At 50.5% G+C, this 23,006-nt stretch overlaps 1 protein-coding gene across 13 annotated transcripts in view; it reads left to right on the top strand.

Moving 5' to 3' along the window:
- Nucleotides 1-23,006, top strand: part of KIF1B (kinesin family member 1B) — a 214,525-nt gene that overhangs the window by 79,257 nt on the left and 112,262 nt on the right. The gene's annotated exons all lie outside the window — the stretch shown is intronic.

The following is a 23,006-nucleotide window of genomic DNA, read 5'->3' as shown; positions in this document are numbered from 1 at the left end:
GATTGGCAATCTCCGTGATTCGGCCACCTACATCAACGAGGCGGCCCTAGACATTAGTACTCTGGTGTCTAGGATTTCTTCAGCAGCGGTAGCTGCTCGTCGCACCTTGTGGCTGCAATCCTGGAAGGCGGACGCAGATTCCAAAAAGGGTCTGGAGGCGTTGCCGTTTACCGGAGAAGTTCTCTTCGGTCCGGATCTGGATAAGATTGTGGCCACGCTGGCGGCAGCCAAATCGGCTTGTCTCCCGTCGGTCGCTGCTCCTTCTGGTTCTGGACCATCGTCCTTTCGGTCATCTAGGGCCCAGGGCAGGCCCAAACCACAGTCGTTTCCTCGACAGGCTGGCCCTAAGAAATCGGTCAAGCCCCGGAAGCAGGCATGGAGTACCAGACGTCCGGCCCCCAAGCCAGATGACAAGCCTGCGGCCTGACGGTCCGGGCCTCCCTTTGGGGGATCCCAGGGTGGGAGGCCGCCTGCTGCAGTTCGCCCAGTGTTGGTCGACCACTACGACAGACACTTGGGTTCTGGAGGTGGTCTCCCACGGGTACGCCCTCTCCTTCCGGCACAGACCCCCGGCTCGATTCTTCACCACGGGTCTACCATCAGACCGGAACAAGGCTACGGAGCTGCGGAAGGTATTGCACACTATGCTCCAGGCTGGAGTTATAGTGCCTGTTCCATTCTCCCAGAGGGGCCAGGGTTTCTATTCAAATCTTTTTTTGGTACAGAAACCCAATGGGTCGTATCGTCCGATTCTCAACCTCAAAGCACTCAACAGGTCTTTGCGGGTACCGAAGTTTCGGATGGAGACCCTACGGTCCATCATTCTGGCGCTGGAACCTGGGGACTACATGGTGTCATTGGACATACAGGACGCTTACCTGCATGTCCCTATTCTTTTGCGCCATCAACAGTTCCTCAGGTTTGCAATCCGCAGCGACCACTTCCAGTTTCGGGCGTTACCTTTTGGCCTGGCGACAGCACCACCGGTTTTCACCAAGGTGATGGCGGTCATGGCGGCTTCTCTGCGGTTGCAGGGAGTCCGCATGTTGCCGTACTTGGACGACCTGTTATTGGTGGCAGGATCTCCAGAGCTCCTGTTACGCCACTTGGACCTGACCATTGCACTGCTGCAACGGCACGGCTAGCTAATCAACTGGCAGAAGTCCACTCTAATCCCGTCTTGGAGGATTCTGCATCTTGGAGCCTTATTGGACTCGGGACAGCAAAGGATCTTCGTGACGGAGGACAAGATCTCTTTTTTACAGTCAAGGGTGCGCAGTTGTCTGCACAGCCGCCGGGTGTCCCTACACTCGGCGATGAGGTTACTGGGCTCCATGGTGTCGGTGTTCGACATGGTGGAATACGCCCAGTTTCACTCCAGACCTCTGCAGCACCTGATCCTGTCCAAGTGGAACGGGCTGCCTCAGTCTCTGAAGTCCCAGACGATTGTGCTCACCCCGGAGGTTCGCCTGTCCCTTGCTTGGTGGTTACAGACGACCCATCTCAACAAGGGACGTCCGTTCTGGGTTCCAAATTGGGTCCTGTTGACAACGGACGCCAGTCTTCGGGGCTGGGGAGCGGTTTTGGGTCCACACTTGTTCCAGGGCAGGTGGACGCCGACAGAAGCGGAGCTTCCCATAAATATCTTGGAAATCCGTGCGGTCTTCAATGCTCTCCAGCAGGCACATCGGTTTCTCCAGGGTCACCCAGTACAGGTCCAGTCAGACAACGCTACCACCGTGGCCTACATAAACAGGCAAGGAGGAACCCGCAGTCGGGCGGCTCTCGTAGAGGTCTCTCGGATCCTGGTTTGGGCGGAGCGCAATCTTCCGGCCATATCAGCGGTCTTCATCCCGGGAGTGCTCAATTGGGAGGGTGACTTTCTAAGTCGCCAGGACGTTCATCCGGGGGTATGGTCCCTGCACCCGGACGTTTTTCAACTGCTGGTGGACAGGTGGGGTCTTCCAGAGATCGACCTCATGGCGTCCCGGCACAACAACAAGTTGCCGGTGTACGGGTCTCGCACAAGAGACGAAGGGGCGTCTCTGGTGGATGCTCTGTCCGTCCGGTGGACGTTCCGGTTCGCATACCTGTTCCCTCCGGTCTCCCTTCTTCCACGGATAATCCGGAAATTCAAACAGGAAGGAGGGACGCTTCTGTTGATAGCTCCCGCGTGGCTCAGACGGCACTGGTTCTCAGACCTTCAGGGTCTGTCCGTGGACAGTCCTCTGCGGTTGCCGCTACGACCGGACCTTCTGTCTCAGGGTCCTTGTCTTCACCCGGACCTGACTCGGCTGTCTTTGACGGCGTGGCTGTTGAGACTGCCATGCTGAGGTCCCGGGGGTTTTCCAGCTCTGTGGTGCGTACCATGTTGCGAGCTCGGAAACCGTCTTCCGCGAGGATATACCATCGCGTGTGGCATACGTTCTTCCAGTGGTGTCGACCGAGAGGTTATGCACCGCGGGAGTTTCGTCTGTCTCGGATTCTTGCCTTCCTACAAGCGGGACTAGATCATGGGCTTCGCCTTGCTTCTTTGAAGGTACAGGTTTTGGCCCTGTCTGTTTGGTTTCACCGTAGGATTGCTACAATCCCGGATGTGCGCACCTTTATGCAAGGTGTTGTCCGCATTCAGCTGCCCTTTGTTCCACCTGTGGCGCCTTGGTATTTGGCTGTGGTCCCGAGGGCTCTCCAAGGACCGCCGTTTGAACCACTGGGCTCAGTGGATCTTAAATGGCTAACGGCTAAGACTGTTTTCCTTCTGGCCATTGCTTCGGCCAGACGTGTTTCTGAGTTAGGGGCTCTTTCTTGTAGACCCCCTTTCTTGGTTTTTCATGGGAACAGGGCAGTGCTCCGCACTCGGCCCGAGTTTCTTCCCAAAGTTGTTTCCCAGTTTCATGTTAACGAGAAAATCGTTGTTCCGGCCTTTAACTCACCGGGTCTTTCCGTGGGTGAGGCCTCTTTGGATGTTGTGCGGGCCTTAAGGACTTATGTTGACCGCACTTCTTCGTTTAGGAAGTCGGACGCTTTGTTTGTCCTCTATGGCTTCCGTAAAAAGGGTTGGCCTGCTTCAAAGCAAACTTTGGCAGCCTGGATCCGTATGGCTATTTCTGAAGCTTATCTTCATGAAGGCCTGCCGGTTCCTCCTTCTGTGAAGGCTCATTCCACTAGGTCTGTGGGTCCTTTGTGGGCAGCTCGACGTGGTGCCTCTGCAGTCCAGATCTGCAAGGCTGCTACGTGGTCCTCTGTCCATACCTTCGTGAGGTATTACAGGTTTGACACCTTCGCCTCTCAGGATGCTTCCTTCGGGCGGCGGATTCTCCTTTCTGCACAGGAGCGTCCCCACCCTTAAAGGATACTGCTTTGGGACATCCCCAAGGTATCCTGTGGATACCCTATGGACCCTGAAGTAGAAAATATGAGATATGGTAAGAACTTACCCTTGTTATCTCTATTTCTACGAAGTCCATAGGGTTCCACAGGACTCCCGCCCTGTCGCACCTGTGCTGCAGATGGGCTTTGCTCTGGTCACCGGTTTTCCGTCTCCCTCTGGTGAGAATGTGATTCTTGTATGTGTCCAGATCTTTGTTCTCTTTCTTCCTTCTCCTCCTCCGGCCTATGGCTTGATAACTAACTGAGATGCCTTGGCTCGGGGGCGGGGTATAGGAGGGGGACCTAGTGCATCCTGGGAGGCTGAAAGCTTAACTCTTTGGTGCCCGATGACTGACATCACACCTATACCCCCAAGGTATCCTGTGGAACCCTATGGACTTCGTAGAAATAGAGATAACAAGGGTAAGTTCTTACCATATCTCATATTTTTCCTGGTCGTTTGTAGTTATATGGAGCCAATTGGACTTTATTTTTATTATCATCATCATCCTTTATTTATATCGGCGCCACAAGGGTTCCGTAGCGCCTTACACAGTACATAAACATATAAACATATGAGCACACAAGAACAGTTATTAACAGTACAAACAGTGCAGGACAAATACATGACTTATACACATTGCTGCATGCAGGGGGTCAGCAACCGAGTGTTAGGTGCTGCTGTAAATAAAAATATAAGTAAGGGAAGAAGCAGCACGTGAAGGAAGAGGGCCCTACACAGATGGACTGGATTGTGAGGAAGGAACATGGAGTAGTGGGTTAGGATGAGCGCTGGAAAGAGGTCTCGAGAGCCCATTTGAAGATTAGGAGCCAGGGAAGTTATCAAGGAATTTTGAGCTAAGGCCAGGGGGACGAGAAAAGGCATCTACTCGAAGATGATGAAAAAAGCGAATGCCATGAGCATTGAATGGAGAGTTTAGTATGTAAGAGTTGGTGGGGGTGACCAGATGATAGAAGTACCCCAACACCAAGACTGTGGCAACCTCCAGGCCAGGGAGTGTGAAAGACTGTGAGGCCCCCAAAGGAGAGAGCTGCAGGAGAAGTGGTGTCAGATGGGTAAGGCCAGGATTTGATGATGGCTAGGAGATTCAAGGAGTTGGAGATGAAGCTGTCCTGGACGGGGACCAGTTGATTATAGACAGAACTGGCTTACCAGAGGGCACAGGAGAGAGGGACAGAGATATGGAGGAGAGAGGGAAGAAGGAGATTGTTAGAGTTACTGTAGTGTGGAGGTGAGATTGATTTAGAGCAGGGGGATAAGGATAGTGTGGGTATGTGGTGGGCTTCAGAATGAGGATGGGTGACAGCAAGTGGTGGGCAAGGTGGAGGTAATCGGGGGTATTCAATTTGGAGCGAAAAGTCCGTGCTGGACTTTTCGCTCCACATCGCTGATTTTCCTGGGATAAAGTATCGGGCACGTGCCCGCTTTATCCCCGTATCCAATTAAAAAGCTACGAAAACGGGAGCCGGTGAAATAGGATCAGCGAAAAAAAAATGGGATTTACCTGGAATAAACTGTAGGACCCCCCTAAAGCTGTGAAAACATAGGAGGATCACTATGGGTACCCCCGTTTTAGCCTGCAAATGAAAGTCGGGGATTTAAATAGCTGCCGCAGGTGTTTTTTTCCCGACATTGAAGAAGTGATGTAGAAGAGCAATTACGTTATTTCTTTTCGTTTTTTTAAGTGGTCCCATCAAATTTGGGGTACATGAAAATGGGTACTAGCATATTTTTATGTCCCTAAAGTAATGTTTTAAAAATTCTGCAAAAATGCAACTGCCGCTAATAGCCTATTCTAGAAAACACGTGCCGCATACTTTCAGAATAGCCCTGAACCTATTTCCCTATTTTTAAACACTTTATCCATTTTTTTTTTTTTTTTTTTCACCCCAATTTTTAAATAATTTTTTTGGGGTGTCCCTATTTTTTTTTTCTTTAAACTTTTTTTGACACAGTTTATTTTTAAATGACATTCCCAGGGTTGCAGGCTATTTTTTTTTTAAGCCTGCACCCCTAAACCCCAATTCTGCACTTTTTTTTGCCACCTATTCAGTGGTGAAAAGTTATCCCCATTTTTTTTCAAAGATTTTTCGAACCTGCTAAAAGTCTTTGAAATTGAATACGGGGATAAATGAAATCAGCGAAAATGACGTCATTGGCGATAATTTAACGCCGATTCCGAAATGTTCCCTCCAAATTGAATACCCCTGTTAGTGCGGTGTGGGTGGAGACGAGGAGAAGTAACTTGAAGAAAAGGGAGGGTCCAGGGCTTAGTGGTGGAATGGGAGTAAATAATAAGGGAGTTGTGGGAGAGACGGTGGCGAGTACTAGACGGGAAGAAGGGAGACAGGAGACTATGGAGGGAGGAAAGAGATGGGAACTGGTGGTAGAGGAGAGAGTTATGTAGCTGATGAGTGAATGAGGACCTCTGTCTTTTCTTCTGCTCCGTCCCTCAGAGGCGGTCGCAAGAAGCGATCGCTCTCTCTGAATGAGGGCGGGCGCTTCTTTTTTTTTTTGTGCGGCCTCCTGGTCACAAGCTAAGCTGTGGGTGACCACCCACAGCTTAGCTAGGGACCAGGGTGATGGTCGCGATGGTGATCACCATCGCGGCTTGCGACGAGACCCTAAGGTTGGGTCTGGGCACTCGCAAGCCCCAGGGAGCTTCCTGCTCTGCTCTAGCAGGAAGCTCCCCACTGACATCACTGATGATGTCAGTGCGGCCGCCCACAAAACGGTAGGCGTTCCTTAAGGAACGCCTCCGTTTTAGAAACAACCCTCCCCCGGCCCGCCTACAAAACGGGGCGAGCTGTCGATCAACATCGACAGCCGCCCCATTTGTAGCGAGCTTTGGAGCGAGAGAGTTTCTCTCTCGCTCCGGGGCTTGTGTACGCGCAGTGCGGCTGCTGCGCGTGGGCAGGGCTACCCATCGACCCGGTTGCGAGCACATCGGTGAAAGAGGGCCTGAGTGTAGATGAGGGAATAGGGGGGGAGCAGCAGCAGTAGTGATAAGAGTGAGATACAGGAACAGTACAGTTACAATGTCTACAAATCAGATAAAAGGAAGAACAGTGCTGGTAGATGTAAAGGCACAACTACAATAGTATCTAATAAAATGAGTTTGAAGCTGTTAAAGTTGCAGTCCTTTACATTTAGGATAAAGTATTCTTAAAGATGTTTAGGTGTTAAACAGTGGTACTGTAGATACTACAGTGGTATAGAGGTAAATTGATTGTGGTACAGGAATGATTTAAACATACATACAACAATTATAGTGCAGCAATAACTGGTAGCTGGTAGCAATGCTGAAGCTGGGTGTTGGATAAAGGTGTGTCCAGGTTATAATGACAGCTGGTGGCTGAGTGCAGGGTGTTGGATAAAGGTGTGTCCAGGTTATAGTGACAGCTGGTGGCTGAGTGCAGGGTGTTGGATAAAGGTGTGTCCAGGTTATAATGACAGCTGGTGGCTGAGTTGCTGGGTGTTGGATAAAGGTGTGTCCAGGTTATAATGACAGCTGGTGGCTGAGTGCAGGGTGTTGGATAAAGGTGTGTCCAGGTTATAGTGACAGCTGGTGGCTGAGTGCAGGGTGTTGGATAAAGGTGTGTCCAGGTTATAGTGACAGCTGGTGGCTGAGTGCAGGGTGTTGGATAAAGTTGTGTCCAGGTTATAGTGACAGCTGGTGGCTGAGTTGCTGGGTGTTGGATAAAGGTGTGTCCAGGTTATAGTGACAGCTGGTGGCTGAGTGCAGGGTGTTGGATAAAGGTGTGTCCAGGTTATAGTGACAGCTGGTGGCTGAGTTGCAGGGTGTTGGATAAAGGTGTGTCCAGGTTATAGTGACAGCTGGTGGCTGAGTGCAGGGTGTTGGATAAAGGTGTTTCCAGGTTATAATGACAGCTGGTGGCTCAGGTGCAGGGTGTTGGATAAAGGTGTGTCCAGGTTATAATGACAGCTGGTGGCTGAGTGCAGGGTGTTGGATAAAGGTGTGTCCAGGTTATAATGACAGCTGGTGGCTGAGTGCAGGGTGTTGGATAAAGGTGTGTCCAGGTTATAATGACAGCTGGTGGCTGAGTGCAGGGTGTTGGATAAAGGTGTGTCCAGGTTATAATGACAGCTGGTGGCTGAGTGCAGGGTGTTGGATAAAGGTGTGACCAGGTTATAATGACAGCTGGTGGCTGAGTGCAGGGTGTTGGATAAAGGTGTGTCCAGGTTATAATGACAGCTGGTGGCTGAGTGCAGGGTGTTGGATAAAGGTGTGTCCAGGTTATAATGACAGCTGGTGGCTGAGTGCAGGGTGTTGGATAAAGGTGTGTCCAGGTTATAATGACAGCTGGTGGCTGAGTGCAGGGTGTTGGATAAAGGTGTGTCCAGGTTATAGTGACAGCTGGTGGCTGAGTGCAGGGTGTTGGATAAAGGTGTGTCCAGGTTATAATGACAGCTGGTGGCTGAGTGCAGGGTGTTGGATAAAGGTGTGTCCAGGTTATAATGACAGCTGGTGGCTGAGTGCAGGGTGTTGGATAAAGGTGTGTCCAGGTTATAATGACAGCTGGTGGCTGAGTGCAGGGTGTTGGATAAAGGTGTGTCCAGGTTATAATGACAGCTGGTGGCTGAGTGCAGGGTGTTGGATAAAGGTGTGTCCAGGTTATAATGACAGCTGGTGGCTGAGTGCAGGGTGTTGGATAAAGGTGTGTCCAGGTTATAATGACAGCTGGTGGCTGAGTGCAGGGTGTTGGATAAAGGTGTGTCCAGGTTATAATGACAGCTGGTGGCTGAGTGCAGGGTGTTGGATAAAGGTGTGTCCAGGTTATAATGACAGCTGGTGGCTGAGTGCAGGGTGTTGGATAAAGGTGTGTCCAGGTTATAATGACAGCTGGTGGCTGAGTGCAGGGTGTTGGATAAAGGTGTGTCCAGGTTATAGTGACAGCTGGTGGCTGAGTGCAGGGTGTTGGATAAAGGTGTGTCCAGGTTATAATGACAGCTGGTGGCTCAGGTGCAGGGTGTTGGATAAAGGTGTGTCCAGGTTATAATGACAGCTGGTGGCTGAGTGCAGGGTGTTGGATAAAGGTGTGTCCAGGTTATAATGACAGCTGGTGGCTGAGTGCAGGGTGTTGGATAAAGGTGTGTCCAGGTTATAATGACAGCTGGTGGCTGAGTGCAGGGTGTTGGATAAAGGTGTGTCCAGGTTATAATGACAGCTGGTGGCTGAGTGCAGGGTGTTGGATAAAGGTGTGTCCAGGTTATAATGACAGCTGGTGGCTGAGTGCAGGGTGTTGGATAAAGGTGTGTCCAGGTTATAATGACAGCTGGTGGCTGAGTGCAGGGTGTTGGATAAAGGTGTGTCCAGGTTATAGTGACAGCTGGTGGCTGAGTGCAGGGTGTTGGATAAAGGTGTGTCCAGGTTATAATGACAGCTGGTGGCTGAGTGCAGGGTGTTGGATAAAGGTGTGTCCAGGTTATAATGACAGCTGGTGGCTGAGTGCAGGGTGTTGGATAAAGGTGTGTCCAGGTTATAATGACAGCTGGTGGCTGAGTGCAGGGTGTTGGATAAAGGTGTGTCCAGGTTATAATGACAGCTGGTGGCTGAGTGCAGGGTGTTGGATAAAGGTGTGTCCAGGTTATAATGACAGCTGGTGGCTGAGTGCAGGGTGTTGGATAAAGGTGTGTCCAGGTTATAATGACAGCTGGTGGCTGAGTGCAGGGTGTTGGATAAAGGTGTGTCCAGGTTATAGTGACAGCTGGTGGCTGAGTGCAGGGTGTTGGATAAAGGTGTGTCCAGGTTATAGTGACAGCTGGTGGCTGAGTGCAGGGTGTTGGATAAAGGTGTGTCCAGGTTATAATGACAGCTGGTGGCTGAGTGCAGGGTGTTGGATAAAGGTGTGTCCAGGTTATAATGACAGCTGGTGGCTGAGTGCAGGGTGTTGGATAAAGGTGTGACCAGGTTATAATGACAGCTGGTGGCTGAGTGCAGGGTGTTGGATAAAGGTGTGTCCAGGTTATAATGACAGCTGGTGGCTGAGTGCAGGGTGTTGGATAAAGGTGTGACCAGGTTATAATGACAGCTGGTGGCTGAGTGCAGGGTGTTGGATAAAGGTGTGTCCAGGTTATAATGACAGCTGGTGGCTGAGTGCAGGGTGTTGGATAAAGGTGTGTCCAGGTTATAATGACAGCTGGTGGCTGAGTGCAGGGTGTTGGATAAAGGTGTGTCCAGGTTATAATGACAGCTGGTGGCTGAGTGCAGGGTGTTGGATAAAGGTGTGTCCAGGTTATGACAGCTGGTGGCTGAGTGCAGGGTGTTGGATAAAGGTGTGTCCAGGTTATAATGACAGCTGGTGGCTGAGTGCAGGGTGTTGGATAAAGGTGTCCAGGTTATAGTGACAGCTGGTGGCTGAGTGCAGGGTGTTGGATAAAGGTGTGTCCAGGTTATAATGACAGCTGGTGGCTGAGTGCAGGGTGTTGGATAAAGGTGTGTCCAGGTTATAATGACAGCTGGTGGCTGAAGTGCAGGGTGTTGGATAAAGGTGTGTCCAGGTTATAATGACAGCTGGTGGCTGAGTGCAGGGTGTTGGATAAAGGTGTGTCCAGGTTATAATGACAGCTGGTGGCTGAGTGCAGGGTGTTGGATAAAGGTGTGTCCAGGTTATAATGACAGCTGGTGGCTGAGTGCAGGGTGTTGGATAAAGGTGTGTCCAGGTTATAATGACAGCTGGTGGCTGAGTGCAGGGTGTTGGATAAAGGTGTGTCCAGGTTATAGTGACAGCTGGTGGCTGAGTGCAGGGTGTTGGATAAAGGTGTGTCCAGGTTATAGTGACAGCTGGTGGCTGAGTGCAGGGTGTTGGATAAAGGTGTGTCCAGGTTATAATGACAGCTGGTGGCTGAGTGCAGGGTGTTGGATAAAGGTGTGTCCAGGTTATAATGACAGCTGGTGGCTGAGTGCAGGGTGTTGGATAAAGGTGTGACCAGGTTATAATGACAGCTGGTGGCTGAGTGCAGGGTGTTGGATAAAGGTGTGTCCAGGTTATAATGACAGCTGGTGGCTGAGTGCAGGGTGTTGGATAAAGGTGTGTCCAGGTTATAATGACAGCTGGTGGCTGAGTGCAGGGTGTTGGATAAAGGTGTGTCCAGGTTATAATGACAGCTGGTGGCTGAGTGCAGGGTGTTGGATAAAGGTGTGTCCAGGTTATGACAGCTGGTGGCTGAGTGCAGGGTGTTGGATAAAGGTGTGTCCAGGTTATAATGACAGCTGGTGGCTGAGTGCAGGGTGTTGGATAAAGGTGTGTCCAGGTTATAGTGACAGCTGGTGGCTGAGTGCAGGGTGTTGGATAAAGGTGTGTCCAGGTTATAATGACAGCTGGTGGCTGAGTGCAGGGTGTTGGATAAAGGTGTGTCCAGGTTATAATGACAGCTGGTGGCTGAGTGCAGGGTGTTGGATAAAGGTGTGTCCAGGTTATAATGACAGCTGGTGGCTGAGTGCAGGGTGTTGGATAAAGGTGTGTCCAGGTTATAATGACAGCTGGTGGCTGAGTGCAGGGTGTTGGATAAAGGTGTGTCCAGGTTATAATGACAGCTGGTGGCTGAGTGCAGGGTGTTGGATAAAGGTGTGTCCAGGTTATAGTGACAGCTGGTGGCTGAGTGCAGGGTGTTGGATAAAGGTGTGTCCAGGTTATAGTGACAGCTGGTGGCTGAGTGCAGGGTGTTGGATAAAGGTGTGTCCAGGTTATAATGACAGCTGGTGGCTGAGTGCAGGGTGTTGGATAAAGGTGTGTCCAGGTTATAATGACAGCTGGTGGCTGAGTGCAGGGTGTTGGATAAAGGTGTGTCCAGGTTATAATGACAGCTGGTGGCTGAGTGCAGGGTGTTGGATAAAGGTGTGTCCAGGTTATGACAGCTGGTGGCTGAGTGCAGGGTGTTGGATAAAGGTGTGTCCAGGTTATAATGACAGCTGGTGGCTGAGTGCAGGGTGTTGGATAAAGGTGTGTCCAGGTTATAATGACAGCTGGTGGCTGAGTTGCTGGGTGTTGGATAAAGGTGTGTCCAGGTTATAATGACAGCTGGTGGCTGAGTGCAGGGTGTTGGATAAAGGTGTGTCCAGGTTATAGTGACAGCTGGTGGCTGAGTGCAGGGTGTTGGATAAAGGTGTGTCCAGGTTATAGTGACAGCTGGTGGCTGAGTTGCAGGGTGTTGGATAAAGGTGTGTCCAGGTTATAGTGACAGCTGGTGGCTGAGTTGCAGGGTGTTGGATAAAGGTGTGTCCAGGTTATAGTGACAGCTGGTGGCTGAGTGGCTGGGTGTCGGATAAAGGTGTGTCCAGGTTATAATGACAGCTGGTGGCTGAGTGCAGGGTGTCGGATAAAGGTGTGTCCAGGTTATAGTGACAGCTGGTGGCTGAGTGCAGGGTGTTGGATAAAGGTGTGTCCAGGTTATAATGACAGCTGGTGGCTGAGTGCAGGGTGTTGGATAAAGGTGTGTCCAGGTTATAATGACAGCTGGTGGCTGAGTGCAGGGTGTTGGATAAAGGTGTGTCCAGGTTATAGTGACAGCTGGTGGCTGAGTGCAGGGTGTTGGATAAAGGTGTGTCCAGGTTATAGTGACAGCTGGTGGCTGAGTGCAGGGTGTTGGATAAAGGTGTGTCCAGGTTATAGTGACAGCTGGTGGCTGAGTGCAGGGTGTTGGATAAAGGTGTGTCCAGGTTATAATGACAGCTGGTGGCTGAGTGCAGGGTGTTGGATAAAGGTGTGTCCAGGTTATAATGACAGCTGGTGGCTGAGTGCAGGGTGTTGGATAAAGGTGTGTCCAGGTTATAGTGACAGCTGGTGGCTGAGTGGCTGGGTGTCGGATAAAGGTGTGTCCAGGTTATAATGACAGCTGGTGGCTGAGTGCAGGGTGTTGGATAAAGGTGTGTCCAGGTTATAGTGACAGCTGGTGGCTGAGTGCAGGGTGTTGGATAAAGGTGTGTCCAGGTTATAATGACAGCTGGTGGCTGAGTGCAGGGTGTTGGATAAAGGTGTGTCCAGGTTATAATGACAGCTGGTGGCTGAGTGCAGGGTGTTGGATAAAGGTGTGTCCAGGTTATAGTGACAGCTGGTGGCTGAGTGGCTGGGTGTCGGATAAAGGTGTGTCCAGGTTATAGTGACAGCTGGTGGCTGAGTGCAGGGTGTTGGATAAAGGTGTGTCCAGGTTATAGTGACAGCTGGTGGCTGAGTGCAGGGTGTTGGATAAAGGTGTGTCCAGGTTATAATGACAGCTGGTGGCTGAGTGCAGGGTGTTGGATAAAGGTGTGTCCAGGTTATAATGACAGCTGGTGGCTGAGTGCAGGGTGTTGGATAAAGGTGTGTCCAGGTTATAGTGACAGCTGGTGGCTGAGTGCAGGGTGTTGGATAAAGGTGTGTCCAGGTTATAGTGACAGCTGGTGGCTGAGTGCAGGGTGTTGGATAAAGGTGTGTCCAGGTTATAGTGACAGCTGGTGGCTGAGTGCAGGGTGTTGGATAAAGGTGTGTCCAGGTTATAGTGACAGCTGGTGGCTGAGTGCAGGGTGTTGGATAAAGGTGTGTCCAGGTTATAGTGACAGCTGGTGGCTGAGTGCAGGGTGTTGGATAAAGGTGTGTCCAGGTTATAATGACAGCTGGTGGCTGAGTGCAGGGTGTTGGATAAAGGTGTGTCCAGGTTATAATGACAGCTGGTGGCTGAGTGCAGGGTGTTGGATAAAGGTGTGTCCAGGTTATAATGACAGCTGGTGGCTGAGTGCAGGGTGTTGGATAAAGGTGTGTCCAGGTTATGACAGCTGGTGGCTGAGTGCAGGGTGTTGGATAAAGGTGTGTCCAGGTTATAATGACAGCTGGTGGCTGAGTGCAGGGTGTTGGATAAAGGTGTGTCCAGGTTATAATGACAGCTGGTGGCTGAGTGCAGGGTGTTGGATAAAGGTGTGTCCAGGTTATAATGACAGCTGGTGGCTGAGTTGCTGGGTGTTGGATAAAGGTGTGTCCAGGTTATGATGACAGCTGGTGGCTGAGTGCAGGGTGTTGGATAAAGGTGTGTCCAGGTTATAGTGACAGCTGGTGGCTGAGTGCAGGGTGTTGGATAAAGGTGTGTCCAGGTTATAGTGACAGCTGGTGGCTGAGTTGCAGGGTGTTGGATAAAGGTGTGTCCAGGTTATAGTGACAGCTGGTGGCTGAGTTGCTGGGTGTCGGATAAAGGTGTGTCCAGGTTATAATGACAGCTGGTGGCTGAGTGCAGGGTGTTGGATAAAGGTGTGTCCAGGTTATAATGACAGCTGGTGGCTGAGTGCAGGGTGTTGGATAAAGGTGTGTCCAGGTTATAATGACAGCTGGTGGCTGAGTGCAGGGTGTTGGATAAAGGTGTGTCCAGGTTATAATGACAGCTGGTGGCTGAGTGCAGGGTGTTGGATAAAGGTGTGTCCAGGTTATAGTGACAGCTGGTGGCTGAGTTGCTGGGTGTCGGATAAAGGTGTGTCCAGGTTATAATGACAGCTGGTGGCTGAGTGCAGGGTGTTGGATAAAGGTGTGTCCAGGTTATAGTGACAGCTGGTGGCTGAGTGCAGGGTGTTGGATAAAGGTGTGTCCAGGTTATAGTGACAGCTGGTGGCTGAGTTGCTGGGTGTCGGATAAAGGTGTGTCCAGGTTATAATGACAGCTGGTGGCTGAGTGCAGGGTGTTGGATAAAGGTGTGTCCAGGTTATAGTGACAGCTGGTGGCTGAGTGCAGGGTGTTGGATAAAGGTGTGTCCAGGTTATAGTGACAGCTGGTGGCTGAGTTGCTGGGTGTTGGATAAAGGTGTGTCCAGGTTATAATCACAGCTGGTGGCTGAGTTGCAGGGTGTTGGATAAAGGTGTGTCCAGGTTATAGTGACAGCTGGTGGCTGAGTTGCTGGGTGTTGGATAAAGGTGTGTCCAGGTTATAATGACAGCTGGTGGCTGAGTGCAGGGTGTTGGATAAAGGTGTGTCCAGGTTATAATGACAGCTGGTGGCTGAGTTGCAGGGTGTTGGATAAAGGAGTTTCCAGGTTATAATGACAGCTGGTGGCTGAGTTGCTGGGTGTTGGATAAAGGTGTGTCCAGGTTATAGTGACAGCTGGTGGCTGAGTTGCTGGGTGTTGGATAAAGGTGTGTCCAGGTTATAGTGACAGCTGGTGGCTGAGTTGCTGGGTGTTGGATAAAGGTGTGTCCAGGTTATGACAGCTGGTGGCTGAGTGCAGGGTGTTGGATAAAGGTGTTTCCAGGTTATAATGACAGCTGGTGGCTGAGTGCAGGGTGTTGGATAAAGGTGTGTCCAGGTTATAGTGACAGCTGGTGGCTGAGTTGCTGGGTGTCGGATAAAGGTGTGTCGTGGTTATAATGACAGCTGGTGGCTGGATATCCAGAAGCTCAGAAGATCGTACTAGATTGTTTCAAAGTTGTAAAGAGTTCTATTTTATCTGTTGTCCTCCTGTCTAACTCTTAAAATTATGCTGTGCCTGTAATACCACTTAGAAAAAAACCCCAACTTTGAAATAAAAACCTATGCAGCCTGTACCCTGCTAAGTATATAGTGAAGCATACATGTGTAGTAACTATTACGGTTGTCTGGGGGCCCAGACGACCAGAATACCTTAAGGAGAGAGACTCCAGGAGACGTAGGGTGAAATCAAAGTAAGTGACTTTATTGTCACAAAAAACAGGCAAGAACGTATAAAAGAAAAGTCTAAAGTACGAACTGTACAGTAGAGCAGGGCTCAACAAATTTTTGTAAAAGCTAGGAGCCGTCTTAAAAGTTTAGGAGCCAGACCATCGTCCATTACCAAAATATATGAAAGCTTGTATAGACCACCACACATGCCCTTTGAGTGCCCGTCAGCCTAGTAGTAAGCCCCTTGTAATAGTGCCCCCAGTAGTAAGCCCCTTGTAATAGTGCCCCCAGTAGTAAGCCCCTTGTAATAGTGCCCCCAGTAGTAAGCCCCTTGTAATAGTGCCCCCAGTAGTAAGCCCCTTGTAATAGTGCCCCCAGTAGGAAGCCTCCTGAAATAGTGCCCCCAGTAGTAAGCCCCTTGAAATAGTGCCCCCAGTAGTAAGCCCCCTGTAATAGTGCCCCCTGTAGTACACACACACAAAAAAAAAATACTTACCTTATGACACGATTTTGCGTCCGCTGCCGTCTGCCATTCATCGGAACGACGTCTCTCCCATAATGCCCGTGGGGGGAGCCATACGCCGGAGCCCATAATGCCCTCCGCGGGGAGTCGGGCGTCCGCCGGTAACATTTCAGCGGGCGCCCGGCAGGAGCTTCCCTGCGGCGGTGGGGGGGGGGGGAACTTGGAAATCCCGGTCGCCAGGCCCTGGCGCCCGGGATTTGTTGAGCCCTGCAGTAGAGTGGCCGGAGGCCGATGTTGTGGCTTAAGAGCCGATGATGTGGCTTAGGAGCCGTTGGTGCGGCAAGGTGCTGAGGATGTGGTTGGAGTGCCAGTGGTGGCCGGAGGCCGATGTGGTGGCTTGGGAGCCGAGAAACAGTCTGTGCACTGGTGCGGCTTTGAAGCTGGGAAAAAGTGCGGCTTGGAAGCCAGGAGACAGTCTGTGCACTGGTGCGGCTTGGAAGCCGGGAGACAGTCTGTGTACTGATGTTTAGACAGTATAACCAGCACAGAGTGCAGGGCTGGCTGTAACTTAAGAGAAGCAGGACCCAATCACAGCCGTCTCCAGCAGAGAGTAATTCCTAATCACAGGCTGATGTGCACCTGAGATATGCAGAGAGGCAGATGATTAGTAGCACCTGAGAAAAACACACAGACAGGAATGACAGGCTATGAACTGAACACAGACAGACAGGAATGACAGGCTATGAACTGAACACAGACAGACAGGAATGACAGGCTATGAACTGAACACAGACAGACAGGAATGACAGGCTATGAACTGAACACAGACAGACAGGAATGACAGGCTATGAACTGAACACAGACAGACAGGAATGACAGGCTATGAACTGAACACAGACAGACAGGAATGACAGGCTATGAACTGAACACAGACAGACAGGAATGACAGGCTATGAACTGAACACAGACAGACAGGAATGACAGGCTATGAACTGAACACAGACAGACAGGAATGACAGGCTATGAACTGAACACAGACAGACAGGAATGACAGGCTATGAACTGAACACAGACAGACAGGAATGACAGGCTATGAACTGAACACAGACAGACAGGAATGACAGGCTATGAACTGAACACAGACAGACAGGAATGACAGGCTATGAACTGAACACAGACAGACAGGAATGACAGGCTATGAACTGAACACAGACAGACAGGAATGACAGGCTATGAACTGAACACAGGATTAGATGCAGTCTCCATTAGTGACCAAGCCTGGGAACTGCCACCAAGATGATCCGCTACTTGCAGATCCTAACAGTAACTGATTGCCCCTCACCCGCCTGTAACCTCACCCACACCAAATGAAAGTAATAAAATTCTAAAACAAGCAGACCCTAAACAGCATCCCATGTATCTAAGAGTTACTATAGTTATATAGTCAGAACTTAAGTCACTCTGGATTATGAAGATATTAATTAAAGACAATATACCTAGAAAATCAGTATATTCATACAGCACTTACGTTAGAGTTAGGTAGTCCGGTATAGTTACACTATCTTATTTGTTTTGTATATATTCTAGTTTAGAGGCAATTATTGATATTCTGTTGATAATTACCTCGTTGTTGATTTGCATATTAAAATGAAGTAGGAGTGGCCAAAATACTAAACTTTCATTTTCTCCCAAAGTACCAGCTCTTTATGTGCAGGGAAAGGGGAATGTCCATAATCATTATCCCCAACTCCTCTCCAGTGCTGTACAGTCATGCCTATCCCAGCCCTCACCCCTGGAGCTAACAATCTAATGTACATTTGGCACAATTTTATACATACTACATAGTTATAGTAGGAGGGGGTGTATGGTGCATCTCTATATATCCTCTGTCATAATGGTCATTTAGGAAAAGAAAATGTAGAAATGTTACTGGATTCCTGGTTGCAGCTTTTAGTCCTTACACTGGATGAGAAAGGGTTAATTGGTGTTACTTTGTAGCTGTGACCTTTTCCCTTCCTCTCCCTGTTGTTTGCTGGGCAGTGTGATGTAGGGACAGACAGACAATATCCCGGCCTCCCTATAATGCCATCCCTCTGCAGATTCCCCCGGCCTCTGTATAATGCCATCCCTCTGCAGATTCCCCCGGCCTCTGTATAATGCCATCCCTCTGCAAATTCCCCCGGCCTCTGTATAATGCCATCCCTCTGCAAATTCCCCCGGCCTCTCTAGAACGCCATCCCTCTGCAGATTCCCCCGGCCTCTCTATAATGCCATCCCTCTGTAGATTCCCCCGGCCTCTCCATAATGCCATCCCTGTAGATTCCCCCGGCCTCTCTATAATGCCATCCCTCTGCAGATTCCCCCGGCCTCTCTCTAATGCCATCCCTCTGCAGATTCCCCCGGCCTCTCTCTAATGCCATCCCTCTGCAGATTCCCCCGGCCTCTCTCTAATGCCATCCCTCTGCAGATTCCCCCGGCCTCTCTCTAATGCCATCCCTCTGCAGATTCCCCCGGCCTCTCTCTAATGCCATCCCTCTGCAGATTCCCCCGGCCTCTCTCTAATGCCATCCCTCTGCAGATTCCCCCGGCCTCTCTATAATGCCATCCCTCTGCAGATTCCCCCGGCCTCTCTCTAATGCCATCCCGCTGCAGATTCCCCCGGCCTCTCTCTAATGCCATCCCTCTGCAGATTCCCCCGGCCTCTCTATAATGCCATCCCTCTGCAGATTCCCCCGGCCTCTCTATAATGCCATCCCGCTGCAGATTCCCCCGGCAGGCTTCCTGTGGTAGGAGGAGGTCGGGCCTCAGACCCTGTGTAATTCATCGCTGTCACCTATTAAAGGGATAATCTGAGAACCCTAAGTGGGAGTCAGCAGTTTGTGTTTGGGGTCTGTGCCATTCTAAAAGCCACTGGTATCATTGAGTCTGGATTATGCCACCTTTAGGGGTCACAGCTAATTTTGTAGCTACTTAGAACTTTTGTCTGTAAAATCTAAAGCTATTGGAGGCCACGGAGAGCTCTGTGACTGAGCGCTTTTATAGACGTCCCGAAACCGCGCAGATCATTTGGTCACCACTGCTTTGGCGGATTTAGGAACATATTTTTAAGAATTATGGAATCAAATCAGAGTAAAAAAATGACTCTTTAATCTAACAATCTATCCGGATGTTGTAATGATACCTGCATAGAACCTCTCTCTCTCATGTAGTGGTCATAGATAATGTTATCAGCGGTTCTATAAATCCTCGTTCTGTCACCCACTGGAGGTGTAAAAGGGCAGGGTGTGAAATAGTGCTGCGTTTGGCAAGTCCCGGCTATTTCTGGTGCTGCTGAGACTCCCAGGGACTCACAAGGACACTACATGTGCTGGGGAGCTTAGCACATGGTCAGGCTGCTGGGGGCTGATCGTTCTGCTGTCTGTTACCTGTCATTCATCTCCCTGTGACACGCATGGGGAACGTATAACCTACCTATAAATATAGGAAACCTACTGTGCTGGCACATGCCCACAGGCAGGACTACATGGGAGAGGTAGCCCGCTACAAAGGACCGTCCGATCTGACCCGGTAGTGATCAGCTCCGCAACCATCACCGTTCTGCATGGAGCGGCCAAGTAAACCCCTTCCTGCAGACTGGCCGGTCTGATTACCCAGAAAGCACACATGCAATGTATTACTGTACCTGCCTGCAGTAATAGGGGTAGTTTGGATGATAAAGCAATCCCCGGTAGCACATCTAATCCGGTAGGAGGACAGCAGGAAGTACACGGACTACCTAGATGTTTAGGTGCACCTGGTGCCTGAGACTGGGGTACGGATCTGATAGGAGGTGATGAAAATAACAGGAATAATATGCCCGGAGTGACGCCGTTTATAGCAGATAGTGATATGAGGAAACCAATCCCAGATTTCCTTCCACTGTGCGTCTGTCAGCAGCAGAACGTCCTCCTCCCAGATGGGGGTATTATGTAGAAGATAAAAGCATGACGGGGTCTGTGTAACAGGGAGGGTACAGGACGTCTATAACCTATATAGTACTGAGAAGAGTTTACTACAGCACCCGTCCCACTCCTCCATTTACCGCATCACCCCTTACTCCATTTACCGCATCGCCCCTTCCTCCATTATTACCTCTAACCCATTACCCCTTCCTCCACTATTACCTCTAGCCCATTACCCCTTCCCCCACTATTACCTCCAACCCATTACCCCTTCCCCCACTATTACCTCTAACCCATTACCCCTTCCCCCACTATTACCTCTAACCCATTACCCCTTCCCCCACTATTACCTCTAACCCATTACCCCTTCCCCCACTATTACCTCTAACCCATTACCCCTTCCTCCATTATTACCTCTGGCTCATTACCTCTTCCCCCACTATTACCTCTGGCCCGTATCCCCTTCCTCCACTATTACCTCTGGCCCGTTACCCCTTCCTCCACTATTACCTCTGGCCCATTACCCCTTCCCCCACTATTACCTCTGGCCCGTTACCCCTTCCTCCACTATTACCTCTGGCCCGTTACCCCTTTCTCCACTATTACCTCTGGCCCATTACCCCTTCCCCCACTATTACCTCTAACCCATTACCCCTTCCCCCACTATTACCTCTAACCCATTACCCCTTCCTCCATTATTACCTCTGGCTCATTACCTCTTCCCCCACTATTACCTCTGGCCCGTATCCCCTTCCTCCACTATTACCTCTGGCCCGTTACCCCTTCCTCCACTATTACCTCTGGCCCATTACCCCTTCCCCCACTATTACCTCTAGCCCATTACCCCTTCCTCCACTATTACCTCTGGCACGTTACCCCTTCCTCCACTATTACCTCTGGCACATTACTCCTTCCCCCACTATTACCACTGGCCCATTACCCCTTCCCCCACTATTACCTCTTCCCCCACTATTACCTCTGGCACGTTACCCCTTCCTCCACTATTACCTCTGGCACATTACTCCTTCCCCCACTATTACCACTGGCCCATTACCCCTTCCCCCACTATTACCTCTTCCCCCACTATTACTTCTGGCCCATTACCCCTTCCTCCACTATTACCACTGGCCCATTACCCCTTCCCCCACTATTACCTCTAGCCCATTACCCCTTCCTCCTTTTGCAAGGACCGGCATTCTCTGACTTGAGCTGTTATAGTCGGACTAAACAGCGCGCTGAATTGAATAGCTCCGGGACCAACTTTCTGGCACTTTTCAACTCTCGCTGAATTGGATTGCCTATATGTGTATGTGTGTAATGTATGTATGTTTGTGTGTGTGTATATGTATGTAATGTGTTGTGTGTATGTAATGTGTGTGTGTGTGTGTTGTGAATATGTATGTAATGTGTGTGTGTGTGTGTGTGTATGTATGCAATGCAGTGCTTAAAGTGTTCCTAGAGACGTGGTGGAACTCACCCCCCTCCATCCTCTGCGGGTTTTTAATAAAGGGACAGTGCGTGTCACAAAAAGGGGTGTGGTCTCAAAAGAAAGGGGCGTAGTCACAATAGTATCGCCAATTCAAACACCGCAGCACAATCTTATTCACGTTACACCACATACAGGGCCTGATTACCGTGAATCTGCGCGTGTGCAGAATGGGTCCTGCGTAGTTGCACGCAGACCTTGAATACCTCTGCCTGATAGACAGACAAGGCATGTAAGGGGAGGGGGGGGGTACGGCCCACATTCCCGGAAACTGCGGATCGCTTTGCAGTTGCAGTCCTTGCTGAATAAGGCCCATAGTGCTCCTGATTTACATTACACCACATAGTAGTGTCCCTTATTCATGTTATGGCACACAGTAGTGCTCCTTTTACACAATGCCCATAGTGCTCCTGATTCACATTACACCACATAGTAGTGTCCCTTATTCATGTTATGGCACACAGTAGTGCCCCTTTTACACAATGCCCATAGTGCCCCTGATTCACATTACACCACATAGTATTGTCCCTTATTCATGTTATGGCACACAGTAGTGCTCCTTTTACACAATGCCCATAGTGCTCCTGATTCACATTACACCACATAGTAGTGTCCCTTATTCATGTTATGGCACACAGTAGTGCTCCTTTTACACAATGCCCATAGTGCTCCTGATTCACATTACACCACATAGTAGTGTCCCTTATTCATGTTATGGCACACAGTAGTGCCCCTTTTACACAATGCCCATAGTGCTCCTGATTCACATTACACCACATAGTATTGTCCCTTATTCATGTTATGGCACACAGTAGTGCCCCTTTTACACAATGCTCATAGTGCTCCTGATTCACATTACACCACATAGTAGTGTCCCTTATTCATGTTATGGCACACAGTATTGCTCCTTTTACACAATGCCCATAGTGCTCCTGATTCACATTACACCACATAGTAGTGTCCCTTATTCATGTTATGGCACACAGTAGTGCCCCTTTTACACAATGCCCATAGTGCCCCTGATTCACATTACACCACATAGTATTGTCCCTTATTCATGTTATGGCACACAGTAGTGCCCCTTTTACACAATGTCCATAGTAGTAGTACCCCTAATACACAAAATGCCCACAGCACTAGTGCCCCTTATACATAATGCCCCTAGGAGTGGTGCCCACAGGAGAGGTGCCCCTTATGCCGTGCCCCCAGTGTATGTATGTGTACAGTATGTAATGTATTTTTGTATGTAATGTATGTATGTAAGTACTTCTAGTGCAGGGGTGGGCAATAAACGGCCCTCAAGCTGTTGGTGAACTACAAATTCCAGCATGCATTGCAACATTTTTAGCTTGGCCAAATAGCAAACCTGTGGCAAGGCATGCTGGGATGTGTAGTTTTACAACATCTTGGGGGCCGCTGATTGTCCACCCCTATTCTAGAGGATACTGTTGGGTACAAGGTATGGAGGGGACTTGGATGAGATACACAGGAGGTTCTAGGTTTATGAGGCCATGACGACTACTCTGCCACTGACCCACTGGGGCACACTGGCGTACAGAGCGAGGTGGGCATAATGTACCCAGTGATGGGGGAGGAGGCTGGACTGTGATGTGCGCGGGCAGGAGGCTGGACTGTGATGTGCGCGGGCAGGAGGCTGGACTGTGATGTGCGCGGGCAGGAGGCTGGGCTGTGATGTGCGCGGGCAGGAGGCTGGGCTGTGATGTGCGCGGGCAGGAGGCTGGGCTGTGATGTGCGCGGGCAGGAGGCTGGGCTGTGTTGTGCGCGGGCAGGAGGCTGGGCTGTGTTGTGCGCGGGCAGGAGGCTGGGCTGTGTTGTGCGCGGGCAGGAGGCTGGGCTGTGTTGTGCGCGGGCAGGAGGCTGGGCTGTGTTGTGCGCGGGCAGGAGGCTGGACTGTGATGTGCGCGGGCAGGAGGCTGGACTGTGATGTGCGCGGGCAGGAGGCTGGGCTGTGATGTGCGCCGGCAGGAGGCTGGGCTGTGATGTGCGCCGGCAGGAGGCTGGGCTGTGATGTGCGCCGGCAGGAGGCTGGGCTGTGATGTGCGCCGGCAGGAGGCTGGGCTGTGATGTGCGCCGGCAGGAGGCTGGGCTGTGA

The sequence above is a fragment of the Taudactylus pleione genome, unplaced genomic scaffold, assembly GCF_031769625.1.
Source record: "Taudactylus pleione unplaced genomic scaffold, aTauple2 ptg001867l, whole genome shotgun sequence".
Taxonomy (NCBI): Eukaryota; Metazoa; Chordata; class Amphibia; order Anura; family Myobatrachidae; genus Taudactylus; species Taudactylus pleione.
The sequence above is the reverse complement of the archived record's forward strand: the minus strand, read 5'-3'. Positions and strand labels throughout refer to the sequence as shown.